Raw genomic sequence first — 24,683 nt, forward strand, 5'->3', positions numbered from 1 at the left:
ATCCTATTTAGTTCTCGGTAATATATGTCTTATGGTTGTAACAAAAATGATTTACAATTATGTTTTTACTAGCTACCCGTCGGATAAATTCATGCAATGGTAATTTTTTTAATTATGAAATAGCAACATACATTGTAATATATTCGTAAATAATATATTTATTTTTTAAGCGCCATTATATATATATTATTTTACTTTAAGTTTCGGTACAGTTGCACCAGCCGTGCTCACGACTGACTACGACGTGAAAACTTTTCTTTATCGACGGTTATGAAGTGCATATGTATCGTTGACCTTGCTGGATTGGGTATTACCGACAAATAATGCCACTCGGAAACCTGAAACATACTGTATCCTGTAATTGCGGAGAAAATTATCACAGTTCTATTCAGCACGTCTCCTCCCGCATTGATTTCTGACGATAGATTGCATCGCGATACGCACGTGTTGATTACGTAAATAAATCGTTAAAAAAAAATTACAAATGATATTCTGCAAATATAAGCAAAAGGATCACTTAGTATTGTGTAACTGTAGATTCTAATGTAAATAAAAAAATCTTGCCTGATAAGCAAATAATAAGAAATTCAGATAGTACTTTTTACACAGGTCAATTTTTCAGAGAACAATACAAAATTTAACACCTAGAAAAAGGACCTTAAAACCTGAAACGTTACGAAAGCTGAAAGTTTATTTATATTTTCCTAACTACTATCAATCTCGATTTAAAACGATTGAAACGATCTATCGCGTAAATCTGTATATTATTTTGCTTTATAAAATTAGAATGTGAGTTTGAGTTTGAGTTGAGTTTGAATGATTAGGCAATGAAATGGACATGTCTCGAGAAATGCTAAAATTACTGATAAATTTAAACAATTTTTTTTTTATACTTTTTATATTATACATTTTAGTATACTTGAATAATTTCATTGGATATGGATTCTAAGGTGCTTATTGTTATAATCATTGTTGGTTATAAAGATAAGAAATATCATTGAAGCATCAATTTTAATATATAAATTTTAATATGGCTTTTTATGAGCATAGAAAATAAATGTCTCTCTTAATACCACAATGATTGAATAAGTGAAAATTTAATTATTCCAGAGTTTAATTAATTTTAATAAGCGTTTTTGATTAACATAATACCTATATAGATATAGTATTTTGGTTTGATTCAAATTCTATCAAATTTTAATTCGAACGCGTTTTATAAATTAAAATAATAATTTACTTTAATCAACCTTTTTGATTTACATTTATGATTAAATCAATACATAACAATTATAAGGGTGATTATGTCAAAAATGTATTATATATTTGTATGTTTATATATATATATAGGCTTGGTCATGACGACTAGGAAATGTATTGTGTTATTATAGTATTTGTATCTTTACACATTTATTATTATCATTGGTATTTTATTTTGGTATTAAAATTTATAAATGTTAGTAGTTCTTGGTCTTGTATAATCCGAGAGAAGACACTTTTATAATTAAAAAGAAATTATGCAGCGTTACCTTTGAAAGACCAATTTAACCTTTTTCTAACTCGCTAGCTTAAGTCTTCACATTCTTTTTATAGCGAAATCTTATTTTAAATTCTCGCCCGACAAGAGCACTGACTTTGAACTTTTTTTCTTAACAAACTTAATTTCTTAGCAGTTTTCTTCATTAAAAATTTATCATTTAAAACATAAACTTGGATATAAATATTTTCACGTACGTTATTTTAATATATTATAGTCTATAACGCTATTTAAATTTTCACGCAAAACTATTTAAAATAAAAAGCGTTGTATATTTATTGTTATACTCAGTGCTAGACAGACAGACGAAAAAAATTGGTTTTTAAGTTCATAAAAGCGAGATAAATATATCAACAGTGCAACTGATAAAAAGTAAACCATTTATTATCTATTAACTATTTATTATATGTTAACTTTTGAAACTTTATTTACCGCCGGCGCTCGGGCAGCGGCGTAGAGTCAAAATATTTTTAGACATTTTTGCTATTATATTTTATGAGGCAAATAATATTGTATTTTTATCATAATAAGTAGTATTGCATAGTATAATCGCATATAATATATGAAATTTGGTACCTAATCGGTACCAGTATTGGTAATGACGACTAATCGCCGCCATTCTTTCTCTTGTTTCTTCACGATCATAATTTAATTTGTCAGATCAACTTGTATCAAAATAGCGCATGCGTAGATGTATGCCACGTCAAAAGAAAAATCAATATGAATTACTGAATAATAAATATTTTGTTATATTTTTTCAATAGACAATAGTTCTAACAAAAGATAGCACAGCACACTGTTAAAATCTACACTTAATTATTTTTCTGTATGGACTAGGCAAAGGCCTAGCAAGCCCTTTTGGCTATTTTGGTGCCACACACTTGTACCTAACATACGTTTTGCGGCCTAACATGAAAACTTAGTATTGTTTTGATACAGTTTGAAGGATAAGTGAGCCAGCCAAACTACAGGCAAAAGGAACATAAAATCTTAGTCTACAAGGTTGATGGCGCATTGGCGGTATACGGAACAATTAATATTTCTTACAGTATACCAATAATTATGGCCGGTAGTGACTACACAAAATTACTGTAACGCCATTTAATAGTCTTCCCATCTATTCTATATAAAATATTTTTTATTTACAATAAAAAAATACTTTGACTTGACTTTATTTATAAAAATCATACTGTACATATAAAAAACGCAGCTTCACCGCGACAGCTATTCGCTGCCGTGACCAGGATTCGAACCTGGGTTACTACGGCCACAACGTAGGGTCCTAACCACTAGACGATCACGGCTATCGAAGCAAGTAAGAGGTAAGCTTAAATTATTTATAACATTCATCTCAAACTAAAGTAATTTCACTTTTTACTTGCGGCAACGACGCGATGACAATAACGTTTCGTAAGATGCTCTACTTTCGGTACATTTTAGTTTATTTTTAAATTACCGTAATATGATACTACATTATTGAAATGAAATGTTCTTTCATTATAATTTTGTTATGCAAATACATTTTAAATTTGGTCGTATATTTTAAAATTTAAAAACGATCACGTTTTTAAGAAATGATAATATCAGCTCCGATAGCCGTGATCGTCTAGTGGTTAGGACCCTACGTTGTGGCCGTAGTAACCCAGGTTCGAATCCTGGTCACGGCAGCTTAAAGCTGTCATGGCGGAGTCTATTTTTTTAAGTAATCGCAGTTAAACTATATTTATGTTATAAATGCGAATGTAGCTATGTCTGTTTTGTTATTGTATTTCTTCTTCTATCTCAAGACTAAGCCACTGACTATTTGTAACCGGATAAAAATATAATATATTGAATTTATAAATAAAAATATAAACATGTTATATTTTGTTATATGATAAAAAGTAGCCCCTTAAGTTCACAAGAAAACATTTAGTAAAGTAGTAAGTAAGAGGCATTCAAAGATTATTTGCCTTCATTATTATTGGATTAAGTTAAGTCAAAAATTTAATAAAGCCGGTATTGTCTCCCTTTTATCAGAACGAAATAACAAGTCTTAAGAGTTCCTTAAGACAATATTAAAAGCATTTGTAAAATATTACTTTTCGATTACTGTAGAAGTCTTTAAATCTTTCCAATGAGATAGCTCAGCCACTTCGTAGTTAAATAGAGAATAGATTGGAGTAGGTAAATCTAATTGAATTTATGAGTAATTGCTTTTTTAAATGTTAATTTGAAGTCAAAGGGTTTTACGTATTTTCTTTATGGTATATTTATAACAAGACTAAAATTGTGAAGCAGCTATACTATATTCCAAAAAGAGCAGGAAAAAAGGCAAATAAGGAACATTTGACAGAAAATTGACGCGATATCATTGGTCGAGAGCTTGATTAATCTATTATATTCACTATGGATTTTCGGAGAAATAGCGTTTTGAACTTCGACGAAACTGTTATCAGAATTTTGGAAGTAAAATTAAAGAGGAGGATGGAAATAAGTGGTTAAGTGCAATAGTGTCGTATTATAAAAAAAGATATATGTATTAAACATAAACTTTTCATAGTGCACAAAAAGCATAGTTATTAATTTATTAGTTTATGCAAATCGTATGAAAAACGTAAATCTAGGGTTTGTTTATCTTTTTTCCTACTTCCCTTGGAATCGGCTATAATTATATCTATATTAATATTTTTCGAAGGTCTACGATAGACCCGATCGAAACATATCCATAACTATAGATTATTAAAAAATAATGATTTTTTAGTTGATAAAATATATCCACAAAATTCTTATAATCGAGATATTTCGATATTAAATCCATAAAATTAAATGACATGACACTTCATCGGGCGGCCATGTTTGACGTTTACGGGTGCGTTCAGAAAATGTTTTAAATAATAATTTCGAGAAGAGGTAAGGTAGTTAGCATGTTTATATTTTTATTTATTTTTCCTGAGTAAAGCCTGCATATTCTGAAGTTTTCTGTCATTGATTTAGTAGTATTGTAGAAACGCTATCATAAAAAAAATCTCGTCATTAATTTTTATAGATTCTTCGATGAGCAAGAATGTTATTTTAATTTTTGCATTAGTATTCCGTGAAAATTCACCTCAATATTATTTAATGTTAAGAATATCAGAAATTCCATACATTGCTAATGCATTACTCTCTGAAACCCCAAACCAACTTTTTTTTACCAAAGATTTTAATGTTTTTAACAATACTATATAGTCATTCGCTTTAGTAATAAGAATTAAATATATTAAAAATAATTAAATTTTAAATATTAAATCGTAAAATCTTATATTCGAAATTTGATACTACCAACTATGGATCAATACAGTGCAATTTTTAAAAATAATTTTAGTTACGCAAAAAAGAATTATTTTTCGACCATTTTGAAATAAAAATAATACATTTTGTATCTAGATTGACTTCTCACCAGCATCGAATTTTCAGCTCAAACTTTTTTCAGATAAAGTTCCGATTTGTTTCAAACATACAAATGGTACTGAGTTTGTGAAGGTTTGTATGCTTTTATGAAAACAGTAATATAATATTTGATGCCTAAATACACAGTATGAAACAGTTTTATATCTTGTCTTTATTTCTACAATAAAAATCGTCTGTATATACTTTTTAAATGAAATACAATTATATAAAGATTCGAACCATTCATATTGTATATTAACGTAAGTGCGTATAGTAACGCAGACAACTTCACCATCATGTTTTCAAAGACAATAATGTGGTATTACGTTCTCTATTAAGAAAATGTGTATGATTTTATTAGCGGATAGAATAAAATTGAAATCTGCAAACTTAAAAATAATAATATTATTATTCTCCTATCCGAATAAGGGCTACGGTGGTCAATCATGAAGGCTATATAAGATTAGTGTGTAAGCACATATGCAAAGTTTATGCTCTCATTTTGTCATTTTATGGACTAGGGAAATATGACTAGCACCAACGGCTTACATGATTTCCCAGACATGAGAGTGACAACACGTGAAACTTTTTAACTCCTGGCTGCTTTTGAGAATCATTAACGGGATATATGTACAATATTATTCCGCCTTAGATTTGAACTAAAGGTCTTCTAATCTTTAGTCTAGGTAGTCAGCCGTATTACGAACTAAGCACTAATTGAAATATTTAGTTTTTTAAGCGTCTAACAGCTTAGCTTAAATTTGCATATCATGAAACTACCGTAAACAGTTTCGTAATAATTCTGGAGTTGAGTTTTGTTAAATAATTATTTATGCTCACAGGTTTCTTTACGCGTTCACTTCCATGGAAGGTGGTAATAAAAACAAATATATTTCCAAAGACAAAGTTGTTGTACGTAGCTGCAATATTTACGCTCACTAAACCTGGTTTCGTGAAATGCGTCTCCTATAATTATAATTTGAAAAGCGTATCAAAAGTTGAGGCGCTGTAGAAAATTTATCTATAACAAGGTTTTCTATTAATTTGGGCGTCAAACATTAAGTGTATAAATTCAGTTAATTTAAAAAAAATGTAAACTAATACATTATATTAATTCATGAATATTGCAGTATTAGGAAATACTTGAAAAACAAAAATAAAAATGACTTTAGCCACTATGGTTCTTAGGTTTATTAATTAAATTCTCGTATAAGAATTTAATATCTGCTCAATTTCAAAAGCCTCAATGAAGTCGCATTATATAATAAAGATTAGCATTACATATTACGGTATCCTATTACTATCACCAAGCAAATTAAAAATTAGTCTTAATCTTAATCGTCCTTAAAACTTATACGACTATGTGTTTAGTATTCGTGTAGTGCTAAAACGAATAATACTTCAAAATGATCGATCAAAAGAAGCCTAAGATTAATGGGTTTCAGTAAACCACTTAAAATAAAAATTTCTTAAAATCCTTTCTGAGTGCTTCTTCACATTAAAATTCAAATACCTTCATGAAATATAAAGCCTCTACCTACTGAACACAAAAAGGAACACAATAATCATTATAGTTTAGGCTTCGCATTGATAATAGTTAGTCAGTCATAACTATATTATATACTGCATATATATTCAATATTCAAATTAATTGAGAGAAGTTCCCTCCGGAGGATTTCAACGTCTTGTCTTTTCCTTCCTAATTCAACCCAATTCTGTCACAAGTGACGTGTGATGTGAAACCCGTGAGTAAGTTTTAACTCATTTGTGAAATAAGTTTATTGGTGAGAAAATAACCTACGTATATATATAAAGTGAGAATAATGTTTTATATAGAAAAGTAATAGTATCCAACTGTTGGGCAAAAATAATTATAGAAGAAATATTATAATAATTACTGACAGTATTTAAAAACGAGACATTCTCGTGAACAAGACATTCGTAGATTAGCATTAGCATTAGCAGCCCGTAAATGTCCCACTGCTGGGATAAAGGCCTCCTCTCCCTTTGAGGAGAAGGTTTGGAGCATATTCCACCACGCTGCTCCAATGCGGGTTGGCGGAATACACATGTGGCAGAATTTCGTTTGAAATTAGACACATGCAGGTTTCCTCACGATGTTTTCCTTCACCGCTGAGCACGAGATGAATTATAAACACAAATTAAGCACATGAAATTTCAGTGGTGCCTGCCTGGGTTTGAACCCGAAATCATCGGTTAAGATGCACGCGTTCTAGCCACTGGGCCATCTCGGCTCTGCATCGGTGGTTCAGTGGTAGAATGCTCGCCTGCCATTCGTAGATAATGTCGAAATATCGAGCTCCACCAAATAAAAATAAAAGACATGGTAAATATCCCGTTTTAAATACTGTTAGTAATAAAAATAACCATGTTAATTTAAAATCTTATTATAATAATTTCTTCAGTTATATTTTTATTAGAGATAGCTTTGCGACACGTGCTATAAACTAGGCCTGGGTAGGCTACGCTACTGCCTGCTCGAAATTGTGTTTTTATACAATTCTGATTCTACTTCTAGGGCTTGTAATTATTGGCAAAGTCTCTACTTATAGAGTAAAATCTCTTTACTCAATCTTCTTCTTGCCTTCTTACTAACTATTAACTATTAATAAAAATAATCAATTTCATCTCATCACCATAAGAAACTTTAAATATAATTGTTACTTCAACTTCAACGCTATTCGAAATTCGAATTTTTACTCACGCGTTTTGAGTGGCTATTAAAATTCAAGATATATAAAAATGTTTGCGTTTTAGAAGCGAAGCAAAATCCGATAAAAATCGGCATTGAAAATATTTATCTGCTATAAATCCTTTTCAATTCCACATTCGTCTATAAATTGCCACTAGACTAAGCTGCTGAGTTCTCCCCGAATAATCCTTAAACGTCCTATATTTTTTTTGCATAAATGTTATTTAACTTTTACATTCTTTTTTATTTAGACTGAACGATTTTTTTCGGTTCTTTTTAAACACATAAAATGCCAATCAATCTGTCATTGGCTGCGAACTTGTATAAGATAAGCATTATCCATCAAGAATCCCATTTTATCGACCTTCTTCGTAGGGTTTTTCTACCCACGAAATGCGAATAAATATATGTTTTCATTTATTAGAGAAAGTGATCAACTATTCAGTAGTCAGTAGTTTAGTTTCATACATCCTCATAAGACTAATTTTCGCTAGCTTGCTTGTTTTGTACTATGGGTGTTACTGTTCATATATGTACATTGATTTAAAATATTTATTTATTCCCTGTACGATCTGCAAAATGTCTTGCGAAGCTAACAACTGGCGTTTGCTTTGCTCGTTACTGTTACGACCACATAATATGATTTTCATTCATTAATATCAGTTTTGTGGTATATATTTTGGGTTAGATACAATAATGTAACAACCATATTTTAGCTAATTAAACGTTAAAAATAATTCATTAAAATGATAATGATATTTACTACATAGTAAATATAATCTTCTATTTAACGAAGCTATTAAATGGTTCAAATGCGTATAAACTTAATTCAAATACATACTTTCTTGCAAAAGTTTATTATCATATAACTTATATTTAAATGCATCGAACACTTCGTAATAAAAAAATTAAAACGTATATTAAGAATATTTATCAATATTCTTTAATAATTCCGATTATTCAAACAAAACCATCACAAATTTGTGTCTATACATATAATAAAAGGTACATTCTTTCCGCATCATTACCCAGGCCTTGTAAGCTCGCCCACTCGTCTAACACGACAAAATTGCATAATCACAATCTGTGTCGAATGAACTCATACGAATAAACCTGTCATGTGTGACCGTTCCATGTAATACGGTCTTAATGGCAAAGTAAAATTAGGCGCCGCTCACTGAAAAAGTACGATAATCTTCGTTTCAGAGGGTTTGTTTACAAAAGTCTGAAAGTATGAAAAAGCCTTATCCCAGCTTTCCCGTTAGTGCAATCGCGACCGGCATTGAGAGAGGACGCGTATCCCGAATTTTCGTTGTTTACGTAAAATCGTATCAGACGCGCGAAAATAAATTATTTACAATTAGATAAACAAATTCGGATCTCACTTTCGGGCTGTTCAATTTCTGTCTACGTTTTGATGTGTTTTGATTTCTGCAATGTAAACTTTTGTGGCGTCGTTGAACTATTTGAAGATAAGCTATTCCTAATCCTTAGTGTAGCTGTTTCTTGTTTCCACAGCAACTAATTGCGATGCAAGCGTGCTGGATCATCGGAAGTTTCTATCAAAAATCCGCTTGTGTTGCTTTTGTTGGTCGGTGAGTGTTTGTTTGTTATATATGCAAATGAATACAATTGATTATTATGCAAATTGAACTTGGATACTTTGCATCATAAAAGGCTAATTATCGTACTACTGGTATTTAAAAATAATCCAGAGGTACAAAAGTATTCATCGAAAATAGTTTTAATAGTCATATGATTGTATGTTTTTATTCTAACATATTTAGATCGTTATAATTTTCTCAACTATAACTGTAATAGCACAAAAAATATTTAAACCAACCACTGTGATAACCAACAATATAAAACTCACGAGTGTTTATATTAGGCCCTTCAAACGTCAAAACGATACGGCGTAAACTTTATATCTTCTGTATTATACTTTATACATTATATATCTATTACTATACAAGAAATGTGATAGCCAAATCTTATTATAGTTAAACCTATTCTTTGATTATCAGTCGGTTATTGTCTTTTATATACAAGTACATACGTAGTAAACCCGCAGACTTGTAGTTCTATCGAATATATTGTTATGTACGTAACTATATACATATGATATTAACACGCAGTAACTTATTTTTATTTAAGTAGTATGAAAAATGTCGCTATTGTATTCACTTGAAAGCATTTTTGGCTTGATTGAACAACTTCAATCGTAATCCACATACAAATAAAGTTAGGAAACAGAAGGCTGTGCCACAACTGTTTATATTTATTGGAATTTAAATACTTAGAAAATGAACAGATATACAGTGTCAGTACACTTTTATCACCAGCGTATAAGAAAACTTAACGTATTACCACAAAGTCCAACTGCGCACTTAAAGTGGTGGATATAAGCTTTTTTACTTATAATACCATAATCGCCCCTGGAGATTGTGTCCTTTCATTAATAGAGTAATTCTTTATCCCTAAAGAAAAATGTGCTGTCATATCCATCAGAGCCTTGCGTATGTAATATAAATAGTGGTAAAGTGGATATTACGAGTGTTGTTATTCTTATTATTCTTACAGATAGTTATCTGTTATAGTCTTTAATACAAATTATAATAGTTTGACACTTGTTGATGACTTATAAACTTATGAATGAAAGACAAAGAAATGATCCTTTAATGAATACTAGTGGGTCGCACGCGAAACTTCTCGTTAATTGAACAGATTTTTACAAATTTCGAAACCTGACAGGTTTTTTTTTTAATTTAATTTCATTGTAAACTGACAACGTCTGTTCGCACGATTTACATTAAAATTAAAATTTATTATTTGTAAATCGTAACAATTTAACAAATTACAATCAAGAATCCTCTTTATTTTTCTGCACACTCTGGACTGGAACTCTTCAAAATGAAACTATAAACGATTTATTATCTGCAGCTATCATCCCATAATCACTAGGATAAAAATCGGCTCACACTATGAATATATAAGATGTTGTTTAATTTTAGCAATGGAAAATTACTTGCAATAATCCTATTACGAAAAAGCACGAAACATTATACATTTATTTATTGACCACCACAAAGTAAATGGAACAAAAGGCGGACTTAATGCCTTAAGGCATTCTCTGCCAGTCAACTTTAGGTCAAATAGAAAACCATGAAGGCGGAAATTAATAATAATTAACAGTAAACATAAACAAAACATTTAAAATAAATCATATACATACATACACATATATTGTCTACAAAATAATTGTCGCTTTATACTTTCTTTAGTAAAAACATACAAATAATAGTGCATTATAGATTTTATGAGAACTAGGGGCTTTCTGATAATATGTACGTAGACGAGTCTTCAAAGTAAATTAAGAGGTAGTTTTTCTAATATGTTCGGGTAACATACCATAATCGGGCAGCTTAAATGGGGTAAGAATTAGAGACGAAACCGGAAGGATGAGCAGGAACAGAAAGAAGATAAAAATCCTTACAATGTAGCTGACGATTGTGATTATCACACATAAATTTGAATTTCCCTTTCAATTAATCAGGAGAGAGTGGATAAATTAATAAGAAGATTATTATTTGAAATAAAGCATACCACATACGTATTTGTAATTATTATTATTTGGCATATAATACAAGTTACATCGATGAAAAAAATATATATTAAGACCAATGAAAAAAGAAGAATGAAATAAAAGAAATAAGCATTTAAAATAAGTGTAGTTACTGTGAATATGGTAAATTTTAATGTAAAACTAACTTTATTTAGGTTAGCGGTGACGACGAGCTTTGTATAATTAATTACGATTGAAATTCGTTTTAGGTTCGTTTAATATTCAATCGGAGTACTCAATTTGTTCTCGAGATTTAATGTATGACGCCTATGGATTAAATTATACAAAATATGGACGAACGAGTTCTCTTTGCTTTTTCATTTGTTCTGATTTTGGATATGAAAATAACGTTTCTTGGCTATTTCTTAAGAAATTTATTATTCACCAGCTTTATGCTGTATCCAAACGTAATATATATCTTAGTTTATACGACTCTTTTATATGCTCATAAAGAACAGGAGTAATCGCCTGAGAGAAATACACATAGATGAAGTAAATATTTCAAACTGATATTCTTATAAACCTTTAAAACCTTTGCGATAAACCTTTTGCAAGAAGAAAATTGATCAGTGCGGTCGATAATAAAATTTTATAAAGTAGAGAAATAGCCATATCAAGGTTTAATTACATTAAAATAAACGTAATTAATAATCTATGTTATATGAATGTACGTCAATTAGAACCTCAAAAGATACCGTCTTCCTCGCTGACCTCTATTTTAGTAACAACTAAACAGGATGCTACGAAGTTCTATATTTTGCATTACGAGTACGAATTACGAATACATTTCCGTAAACAAGTTGCTTAATCATCTATCCGCCTTAACTAGTTACGCGTCTGTAGTATATAGCCAGATTTATATGTAGTTTACATACAGCTTAATGTGTACGACTGAACATATTATCATCTATGGAAGAAGGTCTTATGTGCACTTGTAATCGAGTGACGTGCAAAATACAATACTTATATATTGTATATAGTACCTTGAAACAAAGACGAACTGTAGCCAATTATTTATTTATGTATAAATTAATTAACTAGTTTGTGTTTGAATATGAATATTTAAATAAAACAATACATGATTAAGCACCTTGACGTCACAATACACCGCAAAATCATTGCTAACTGATTGTGTCCTAGTTTTCATCGGGCTTTAGTACGCAATTCAGACCAAACGAACCGATATGAACAGTTCGTCTTTGAGGTTTTATCTTTAATGCTTGGTCTATACCCTTGACATTGATTGCAATTGCGGTTCTACAAATTTAAGACTTAGATATATTTTTTATTAAAATATGCTACTATTGAATGTGATGTAGGTTTAACATATTTAAAATTTATAATAATTGATCCAATCAGTTGGTGATCAATACACGTACTATTGCTACAAAACTAAATTGTATAATTAAAATTTTACATGCAAATTCCAAAGAATAAGGAAAAATTTATAATTCAAAACGTAATTTTATTTTTAATAATTTTAAGGTAAGAGAATTGAAACATTAAATAAACTTATGTATTATATTATCAAATATATAAATGTGAAAACACCACAAACAATTTGTTTGTAGCAGAACAGCATTTGACCGAATAAATTGAATGAGTGAACAATGGCTCGAATGCTTCAGAACTATGAAGCGAGTATTGTTCCTAACTAACCAGTCCAGTTAGATCACTCCGTAATAAATTTGAAATATGTGGGCTAATTATAATCTGAAATAAAATAAGTAAAGCTCTTATAAATACTTAAGAGAATACTTTAATTACGATAAAACTTTCAAACCTCCGCACATTAGACACGTGTTCTGTATTAAAATAAATTACATTTTCATTTCATAATAAATGTATGTTAAAAATATAAAGTAAGTACATTTATTAAAACGTGTACTATATTTAAAAAAAGTAGCTATTAAGTTATTTTTGTTTTTTTTTTTTTATAAGACTTATAAAGACTTATAAAAGACTTTAGTAGAATCTAAATTTAATATCGGTATTAACTTTAAATCAGTCAAGAAAGGTTTATAAAATGCTTCAAATATACTATAAGAACTCATTTCAAAGCACTTTTGGATCCTTGGAAAAGCGATATGATATTTTAAAATCGAATTGATTTCTAAGGTTAAATTATGAAAATAAAACTTTTCTGACTCCAAGAGGTCGGAGAAAAATAAATAACTAATTTTCATCACGTCTGTTCTGTCTGCTAAGTTGCAGTTGCTCTTATTCAATCATTTAAATGTATAAATCATTACCTAAAGTTACTCATTAAGTCCATGGCTTATGTTTACCAACTGACTTGTACATAATATCTACACCGTGTGTCCCTATGAGTTCTCAATTTTATTAAATTGCATCCATTAATATATCGTGCAAAGTATACTTTATATTAATTAATTTGAGGTTCGGTATGTTTGCTTAAAAAAATGTTATAACAAGAGAGCAGAGAGGAGTAAATATATACCATCTGTCAATATCAGTCTAAAACTAAAGAAATAAAACCTATGTGATTAATAATATTGCTCGCACCGAAGCTTCGTAGGTTTAGTTATTTTGCGTTCGATCTAATATTTATTCGTGTTTTTCTAATTTTTAATCAATTGTATCTCTGATAATAGAGAAACATATTATAACGTTCATAAAATAATATTTGCAGAAGACCTGCATGTGTCTAATTTCATGTGTCGAAATTCTGTCACATGTGTATTCCACCAACCCGCATTGGTGCACCGTGGTGGAATATGTTCCAAACCTTCTCCTCAAAGGGAGAGGAGGCCATAGCCCAGCAGTGGGAAATTTAGAGGCTGCCAATGTAAAATAATATTTACTAGAAATTAAATTATGATATTTTGTTTGTAATGTGATTATATTTTAGTATTTAGCCTAGCTCATGTTTTGTTTAAATAAATACTTATAGTTAAATTGTACAAAAAATGCCATCGTGGAAGACGTACTTGTATTTACATATGTACGTACTTGTGTGTACATTTTTAACCACACAATAGCCTCAAAGCCCTTAATAAATGAATCTACTTTATGGTTTTACCCTGTATTGTTGCCTTCTCATCACACTATACAGCATCAGCAACGGGTGCTTTATTTCTTAAGCAATGTTGTTTAGATTTCTTTTTGTGACTTTCCCTATTCTTTGTATTTTAAGTCAGTGACGTTAATGTGTCACTTACACTTGGAACTTCAGGTGCATTGCATAGCATTAGTGGCTTTTGCATCTTTATTTTCTGAAAATTGAGCCACGCCGTCATGGCGCATGTTTACGTTGTTCGACGGATATGAAGTTATTGACGCAGCGTTTGTATGGCGTAGGGAAAATTTTTCGTAATTCGGTTTAATAATACAAAGACTTTTGATTTTTAATAATGACTGCAATATGGGTAATCACCGACTTAATCAATTAAAGCAATTTAACCCGGGATTTGGCCCCAGGGCGTAGAATCTACATCCATTCCAATTAATAAACACGGCGACATGACTTCGTTATCATCTATCTATATTTGACAGGTTAATGTTTAATTTTGCTTTCTAACAATAGCATAATGTAATAAAAAACATGAAATCTTAAATTTGTCATTAGGGTTATGTTTTAGGAAACCGTTCACAGTTGCGTAGAAACTAGCGTTACGACACGACGGCTAGCTACGGATGTCGTAGCTAGTCGTATTAAAAATCTATGTTACGCCGAAACATAGGTAATGTAGGATGATTGCATTTTTTTACTTAATTTATTTGTTTTTTCACTTTTTGTATGTATTTATTTTTTTATTTGTGTTATTATATATTGAAATGCAATAGATAAAATTAAAATAAAATTAATAGCATACGTATTTTGTTTTCTTATTATTATTTATCATAAAGGATAAAGGCATAGAAATATACATATAAGAGCAAAATTTAAATAAATTGTTGCCTTTGTCACTAGTTTTTGATTTTTTTAAATAAATGTTAATAACTTAATAAATTGTAACATTAATATTTTAAACGTAATAAAAAAAATTGTCATGTGCTTAATGTGCTTTGTGTTTATAATTCCATGTTTGCAATAATATTACCTATCGATGAAGGAGAACATCCTGAGGAAAATTGCAATCTGAGAAAATCTGTCCCGTGTGTAACTTCAAACCTTCTCTTTAAAAGGAAATGATGTCTTAACATAGCAGTGAGATTTACACAGGTTAACTTTGCTTATATTTTTTTATAGTCTACAAGTATTTATATAGACGTTATATGTCTTCATTATTACAGCGGGTAGATCATATTACGAATAAACATCGTATTGTGAGCCTAATAGCAAATGTGTGTTGCCTTCTCGGACATTAAAAAGAGATCTCTGCTATCTGAAAAATACAAATTAATATTTCAGTAAATAATGAATAAATTCTGTAATTTTGTAAGGTTTTTCATTTTATAAATATCTTGTAATTCCATTTACACGTGAACCAATTATCGCAGTCGTGATTGTTTTTTTTTTCATCTTGTTTTATTAATTGTACATAACATTCGTATCGTGGGAAATTGATCATCAACTCTGCCGCGCTTGTTGGAAAATGAATAATGGTTGTCCGTTAAATAGAATTAAAATAAATGTAAACTGTCTTTGTTAATTATTATAGTTTTAATTTATTGGACTTTATAGTATAAAATTAATTCTTAAGTATCAATCAAATATTATAAAGTGCCGGGAATCAGTTGATAGAATAAGCATTTTAAGCGAACATCGTGAGTTCAAATTGGAGCATGATTTTTCATGCAAAGTGCATTAAGCATTAAGTATTATTATTCACTTTGTGTTCTACTTTTAAAAAAAACATCTCGAGTGAACTTGTATCGGATGGATATCTGCCACATGTGTATCCGCACTGAGGCAATTATATTAATAGTGGCATTAGTTCCAATCCTTGTCTTTAATAGGAAATTAGGGCTTAGCTTAGCAGTAAAAAATGTACCACTGCTAAACCGATTCTTTTGGTATGGAGATGATTAGAAACATTATATTTAATTAAATTTTGTATAATTTTTTTTATCTAATTGTCAGTGGGTATTATCTTTCCTTTGGTGTGTAGGCGTCCTCTGAGTTAATAAATGACGCATCGGAGCGCGAAATTAGAGACTGTTTGTCTTTGTTTTGTAAATAAAATTATTCAGAATGGGGGTCTTTCCGAAGAAAATGCAAACGTTATGCGAGAACTTTGCTATACAGATAAATGACTTTTGATAACTATGTTTACACGATTAATGGTAATGATGCTGATAAAAATGATGATATCTCCCTGATCAGTTTCCCTCACGGTAGCTATTTATCACAAAAAATAGCCAACTGCACAAGAGATATTATAGCCTCAAGTTAGGCTCAACAAGGGTGCATAAGTACATTGAAGTGTTATTACTACTAACTACAAAATTTCGGCTTTTAATAAGAATTTCATGAAAGAAAATATTAATAATTAATTATCTAATCACCTAACGAGACTTCGTTGATTTGTTTATGAGAAATTATTACAGTATTTAACAATTTCAATCATTGACAAGAACAGCCAATTCTACACACTACAGAAAAAACATTTTGATCTCCTATAAACTTAATAAGCATAGTTATTTGAATGGACAGATCAAATATCTCTGTCGTGGAGAACAGAAAGATATATGAATAATTGATTTATTTAAATGTTTTATCCGAGATGTTTGAAATATGGATGAGATTGAATGAATGACAAAATGTCGTTTCATGAAAATGTTTTTACTCTATGGAAATGTTTCGGTAGACCTATAAAAGTTAAATAAAAATAATGAAATTTGCGATATAAAAACGCAAACTAAAATTTCGGTAATGGGCATCTTTGCAACGTAAAAAAGACTATGTTATAGTCTTTTTACTCTACTCTACCTTATGACTCTCATTAGAGTTATATTATTAAGAAAGTATATTTTGTATTAAATAGGATTTGTAAGTTTGTTTAGTATTTTTACTCATGTAAGATCTAAATTTTATTGAAATATTTTTTTTTCAAATTATTAAGGTACCAGATGACCCAGGGTTCGAATTCATCTTAATTGACGATCGCGAGACTCAGACTAGGACCACTTAATTTTAATGTGCTTAATTTGTGTTTATAATTTATCTTGTACTCTGAAACTTCTTCTCAAAGGAAGAGGAGGCCTCAGCCCAGCTATGGGACATTTACAGCTATTTTACTTTTTCTTAGAACATAGCTTTCAAAGTGTGATTATATGTATTGGTATATAAACCGCCTCAACGCCTTGCAATCTTTTTCACATCAATATGTTCTGATTTCATTTTTATATATATCTTATCGATATCTTCACGATTAAATATCAAATTTAAAACTCTAGCCTTTTTCTAAGGAAAGCGTATCGAGTTGAAATTTATATTTGCAGTCCCTTGGACCAGTAAAAAAAAATAAAACTTCCAAGTCTACGCAATCAAACGATACGGCCGTTTACGCCACATACTTTGACACTCGCAAGGGAATCAAAACGTAAAGGAAACTTATGATGCTTTTCGTTACACAGAATCATGATATTTGACAAGAAATAATATTATCTAGTAAAAAATCTGAACCGTTTCTAGTTACGCTGTAAAAAATATAATACGCGATTCCCGTGATGGACTAATTAGACCTGTATATTAAATAATAACTTACATACCTACAAGTGTGTACGGATACTAGTTAGATCCAATGCGAAATGGAACTGGTACCTAAAATTACTTATAATTTATTTTTTAGTAACAGTAGGCTAGTAACCAACGAGATCAGAATTAAATATACATATAACTCACATCCTTAGAAGCCAAATATTTGTAAAGACTACATAATTTAAATGCTTTAATGTATTCACATCGTTATAGAAGGCCACCATAAAGGTTCTGCGATACAACAGAGTACCGTATCAAAGTTATTTGCATATATTCTAGTAAACAAACAACCAAGGGATATCCCTTTTTGCATATTAATAGTGAATATTGCTTCTGCTGATAGTCGTATATTGAGTCTATGAGACTCAATATACGACTAAAGGAAAATGGACCAGAAAAAAATATTAATCATAATCCTTATTCAATATAGAAAGTATTACAGTAGAAAAATACGTTATTAAATCATGTATGTCAAGTCATGTCATCCTTTATATTAAATTATATAACGATCTTTGATAAAATATCATTATAGTGATTTGTAATAAAAAGTATATAATAATTGATTTTCAGACACAACATCCGATTTTAAAGGCTAATTAGTGCTGGCTGTTCATTGTAGTACACTAGTGTGTGAAAACTCAAAAATGTTCTCCATTTCGTTGCTCTCATATTCCAATAGGGTAAAATTCTGACAGGATCAAACAAAATTTTGGCATATCATTGAAGTCTGGACGTGCTGGTGTAGATGTTGAAATGTAACTAAATATGCCAACTCACCAACTCCGGACAGACAGTAACGTCTTTCGTTGGCCCAATCTAGGATTTCAAATCGTGTTCTCTGGAACTACAGCTATATCATCTAGCTACTAGTCCATAGAGATTTGAAAATATGTATAAATAATAATTCGTCTTTCGTCTTTACAGTTTCCAAGGAACATGAGATGTGGGTCAAGCTGTAAACTTTTACGGTTAAAAGCAATATGTTTTACTTTGTATGTTCCTGTTGGTTTAATTTAATTTTTTAAAGGGCAATTACTTGTTTAAATAATGTATGAAGGGATCTTAAGTATTAAAACGTACAGTTAATAAGGAATGATAATTTGTATAGAAATTTGTCATTTCTGATTTTAGAAATATGGAAATCGGTATTTACGATTCTATTTATTACTACATATTCATCAACAATAGGGCATAATTGGGATGACTGTCTGTATGGAAGATCGTTATTTTTTGAAGTTGGAACTCGGTTCTATTAATATGTGAATAAATAACGATACAATGTTTTCCGATGGAATATCCGCTCGAGTACACGGCTAGTTTCTATGTCAAAATCATGGTGGCAGCGCTTCATTATATTATACGTTATTATTGTTTTATAGATATTTTGTAAGGAGAACGTGAATATTTGTATATGGTATCCTCTGCTCTTAAAAGTCGGTATTCTTTCTATTCTTTTAAATGTAAGCATGACCAAATTAATTTAATAATCTGTTTATTGATATATTTATATTATGTACTTATTACTAGCAATGGTAAATGCATGGTGTGTGTGATGCGCCATCGGTAACGATTTTAAAATTAAAAAGAATTAAAGTATCTACTACTTAGTAAATTACATTGTATAACTAGAAATGTATTTTATGTGTTATAATTTTATGATATTTAAGTGCTTTTGAAATTTAGAATATGAGGAAATGAGATGTCAATATTGCACGGAAATTGAATGCTTTGGATCCCAATATTAATTTTACGGAATAGATAAAATTATATAAATAATTACGTCATAATAATATTATTTGATATGCGAGAAATACCAAATAGAATGTACTTTATACTTAAACTTAACAAAATTCCTATTGTTCATTAACAAAAGAATCAATAATTATATATAATTGCCAGAACGTCTTTGTTATATTAATGGAGTTAAATATATCCTTTCATGATACAATAGTTTGAAACTCAAGCACTTGCCAAATAACCAAACAAGAAAGTTGAATGATCTTTAATTTCCCGTAGAAATATTACATAACTCGCTTTTGCGAATTGGGTCAAGAATTTCGGTATGCTTTGTAACTTACTTAAAACATTATGGTATTATTACGTGATGATATTATATAAAATTACTTTCAGCTCGGTTTCGTTGCTTTTATCCTTATACTAAAGGTTATAACGATTTGCCTCTGGAACGGTTATTCTAGGCTCTTTAACGCACCGTTCAGAACCTTTTCCTAATAAATAAAAAATAATTAAGGAACGAATATAATAGATTATTTTTGCTAAAATTTATAAAATAACAAACTCATCGCAATGTTTTTAATAATTGAAAAGACACGACATCGATTTATTTACAGTTAAGATTGTTATCGATTCCGATATATAGTCAAAACTTCATTTGTCTGTTAATACGTCTCTGTAAATCTTATCGATTTACATTGCAGATATCACCGAGACAATTATAATTAAAAATTGATTTGAGATTTACAACAGCTAAATCTTATCTTTTCACAAAAATAAATGTATGTCCAGAAAATAGTCGCAAATGATTCTATTTGGTAAGTCCTCATGATGTATATATTTCGTAGATAATTTTTTTAGTACGTTTTTTACCAAATCAGTTTCAAATACATTTGCGAATTTATAAGTCTCATCTACGTTAAATTTGATACTAAGTGTTCCCACAAATACTATAAAAAAGTTCCCATGTAGCTCGGATTCAATCGATTAAATAAAAAAATATATATAAAAAAGAAATATATTTTTTTTGTATATAAACAAACGCATACGATTTTAAAAGTTATCATTACATTCTTTTACATTTAATGAATCGCATAATTGCGTAGAAGTTTAGTTATTCCAGTATTTTCAGTATGTTAAGCTAAGTGACTTAAACGAGATAAGAAACGCAAAACTCAACGCTGTTCTTTTAAATAAGAACACATTTGTTAATGTAGTAACAAAATCAGATGTGCATAATGTTGTATGTTGGACCAAATTCTCGTATAATTTTTGAGTAGCGTTATTTTCTTGGGTTATTTAATTTTACTTTAATTCAATTGCTGACTTTTAAGCATCAGTTACATTAATTTTCAGCTCAGTTATGCGAAAAATGTTCATACTCTTTACACTAAACATGTTAGTTACACACTTAATTTATCACTTAAAAATATCCCACTGACTATGTTTAAACGTATTCAATATAACCAACTATTTCTATTTTATTGCATAACTAAGGAATTGAGAAGTTACTCTTAAGAACTTACATTTTTTCTTCAGAGTATTTAAGGAGAAGATCAACTTCAGATGATTTATTAATCTCACTCTTCATCAAATGGAAAAGTTGAAAATCCAGATATAGAAATGAAAATCGGTTATTCTGGAAATATTAGAAGATTTGCAAATGTCAAATAATATTAACCATTACATATACCGTTTGATATTTTCAACCCTTATTTGAAAAGTCTGAAAAGGTTAACAAGCCGTGTAGCGTCTGAAAAGTCACCATTTACGACCGTGAACCCTCAATTATAGTGCTCTCCAGTTATTGTCGAGTGGAGAACTGGCAGTTGGAGCAAGTTCAATGTTTATTTGAAAGGGAAAATTATTGTTTTTTTTTTCTCTGAGAGGTCCTATTGTCACGTGTTTACTCAGTCTTACATTACATACATACATTAACAGCCTGTAAATTTCCCACTGCTGGGCTAAGGCCTCCTCTCCCTTTGAAGGCTTGGAGCATATTCCACCACACTGCTCCAATGCGGATTGGTGGAATACACATGTGGCAGAATTTCGTTGAAATTAGACACTTGCAGGTTTCCTCACGATGTTTTTCTTCATCGCTGAGCACGAGATGAATTATAAACACAAATTAAGCACATGAAAATTCAGTGATGCTTGCCTGGGTTTGAACCCGCAATCATCGGTTAAGATGCACGCGTTCTAACCACTAGGCCATCTCGGCTGTTTTTACTCAGTTTAGCTTCCTTAATTTTATTAGTCAGTCAATTCTGGTCGGTAATTGTAAATTTTTTCTTCACGAACATAGTCATAATTTGTGTATACTTTTTCGTAACTGATTGTTGAACTTTTTCTGTATTTTGTATCTGCCTTATTTGGACTAACAGCAACAGAGTGTAGCATTTAGGCAGAATAGTATCAATAAGTTATGTGAACTAGTTTCGGTCCACGGCTCCAACCTGTATGGGAATGGGGTGAGGTCGGTGTTAGGTATACTAACGACGCCCAAGACAATCTAGGAAGAAGAAAAACGCTATCCAAGACAATTCAATTTAATAATAATTTGTGTAAATACTTTTACAAATAATTTAATTTAAAATTTAGTGAATTAATATTCTTATTTTCCCAACGTGAAATGCAAAACATTATCCATTCTCTCATAAGAACCTTAGTATAGGAACATTATTAGCTATTTCGGTCGATAAAAGCCTAATGTCTCCTATTAGTAAGGCTTCACTCATATCTCATATCGAATTGGCCATAATCGCACCAAAATGGTTCATAAGTGCCTCTACAACGATTATTCTGATAGATTAACAGCTGGCGGTATGCGTAAGCGGCGTTATTTACCTTGCCACCAAACGACCACGACAATCTAACTATCAAATGGTACCTACCATGATCTATTTGGTGGTTAATCCAATCACGTGGACCATTTGCTCGTTAGCTGTTCATTAAAAGAACTGCATAACTGTATACATCCCGTAATAATAGACATCAAAGCATAAACTAACAATATTGAATGTCAAGTCCACCCAATCATTTCCGTGTTATGCGTGAAAATATTTATAAAAAGGCACACACATTTATTTATTCAATTAACTTCTTTATCGTAAATAAATGTTTTCTACTTGTAGTCAGCTGTGCTAAATTATATCGCCCCACGTGATAAATATTGTAAAAAGATTCTTCCTATTTTTGAGAAGTAGGGTTGGAGCTAATTGAACCACGCTGCTCCAATGCGGGTTGGTGCATGGCAGATTCTTATTCGCCATGTCCAGAATCCTCACGATGTTTTCCTTCACCGCTGAGCTCATTACTGTATGTTTTGACTTATGTTTTTTGGTGTATTGGTAGATTTCGAAAAATTTTAATAACAGATCATTATTTTTACTTTTTTTATTTTTACTAGTCTTGTCTGCTGAAATGAATACTAACAAAGTGTTAAAAAAATGAATTTTGTGATTGAAATTCTAGACAGATGCTTTTGATATTTAAAATAATAATTAAAAAAGCGTCAAAAGCGACGAGTACAAAAGGTGTATAAGCTGTCTTTGTGTGCTGCTGTTATCGAAGCTGTGTTATCGACATTTTAGTTAAAACAGTCCTATTGGAACATGGAAAATGATATTTCATCTACCAGTTCTTGTAATTTCGTTTATGTTAATTAACTAGAAAAATTAATATATAAATAAACTATTAAAGAGCTCAAAGCGCGCTAAAACATTTATATCATTTTTTCGTAGAAACTTCTGGAGCTATTTGAAATAAATATAACAACTTTTATTAAAACGCGTTTATTTATTTCGATGCAGTTTTTAAATTAAAAAAAAGTGATTAGTTAAAAGAAAGTAGAATCGTGAGTTATTGTAATAACAATAAAAAAAATCAAAAAGAATTTTTTATTTTTCGTATATAGTGGAGTGCTTAGAGCGCTAAAATCCAGAAAACGTCCGTTTAGTTGCACGTTGCAGCTGCCGCTGCCGTCCCTTCAACCTTCCCTCTCTCCTTCCTGTTCACGTTCTACTAGCTGTCCTAGGTCTCTACGACCTTTTATAAATAAGAACGGGTACCTCCAAAAGATGATTTTCCAAACCAACTCCAGTCAAATTCAACGTATACATAAAAAAAATGCTATTCGAAGTTAAATTATACGCTGGAATATTAATTTTTACCTTTTTTTCAAACAAATAACTAAAAAATTAATAAGATCAAAAATTTTTGGTAAACTTTGCCAGCTAACTAACCTCAACCAAACCTAAAAGAAACCTCAACCAAAGAAATTTATTCACTGTAACCATTTTCCGAGGTCAAAACCTCTGGGCGCTCCACTAATATCTTCAGAACAATTTGATAGAATAAATTCGTAATCTAATCAGATCTTTCTGAACGCTACCGAATTTCTCGTCGTGGATCTCAATCAGTTGATTCGTTTTTGATATGTTTTGTAAATTATCAGAATAATTTCGTACAGTAAAAAATAAAAGAATAATTTCCTTATTTTAACAAAGCGGGAAGATAGATCTTTGTCTCAATAAGGACCAATCAAAAAAAAAGTATAAAAGAATAGATAGATGTCTTTCCAATTACAGAGACGTTGTCCGAACTTCTGCAAAATGAAAATGCAAAAAATACATTTGTGTTACTGTTTCACATCAAACTTTGAAATAATATCGGTTTAACTACAGTCCTAGCCTAAATACGGTAACACCTTTTTAGTGGATAAGAGATTTGATTGGAGTAAATATTAGTTAGTCAAAATAACTAATAGGATTTTCTTTGAAAAGTTGACTATCACGTTAGTCGTGTATGTCATTTTACATAAAAAATTGTTCGTATATATAATACTAAGTTTATAATAGAATTAAATTTTACTGTCATAATATTCTCGAAAAATATTAAAAAATCGTACATTACGATAAACATACCACTCAGACAAATAAAAATACAAACTATATGAGCCAGTATAAAAATGAATTTTATTTGAAAAATGTTTTACGTA

At 30.2% G+C, this 24,683-nt stretch overlaps 1 protein-coding gene and 2 non-coding genes across 3 annotated transcripts in view; 2 read left to right on the plus strand and 1 right to left on the minus strand.

Annotated features, from left to right (window-relative positions):
• Positions 1 to 2,766: 2,766 nt before the first annotated feature.
• On the minus strand, positions 2,767 to 2,838 carry Trnah-gug. Its single transcript has one exon. It is a non-coding gene; the product is annotated as a tRNA-His (tRNA).
• A 291-nt stretch (positions 2,839 to 3,129) lies between these two features.
• Trnah-gug lies at positions 3,130 to 3,201 on the plus strand. Its single transcript has one exon. It is a non-coding gene; the product is annotated as a tRNA-His (tRNA).
• Positions 3,202 to 9,185: 5,984 nt separating this feature from the next.
• LOC125065520 (galanin receptor type 3) overlaps positions 9,186 to 24,683 on the plus strand; it is a 60,814-nt gene continuing 45,316 nt past the window's right edge. The window contains exon 1 of the mRNA XM_047673205.1: positions 9,186 to 9,253. The gene's annotated coding sequence lies outside the window, so the exon portion shown is untranslated. The remainder of the gene's footprint in view (positions 9,254 to 24,683) is intronic.

The sequence above is a fragment of the Vanessa atalanta genome, chromosome 1 (genome assembly GCF_905147765.1).
Source record: "Vanessa atalanta chromosome 1, ilVanAtal1.2, whole genome shotgun sequence".
Taxonomy (NCBI): Eukaryota; Metazoa; Arthropoda; class Insecta; order Lepidoptera; family Nymphalidae; genus Vanessa; species Vanessa atalanta.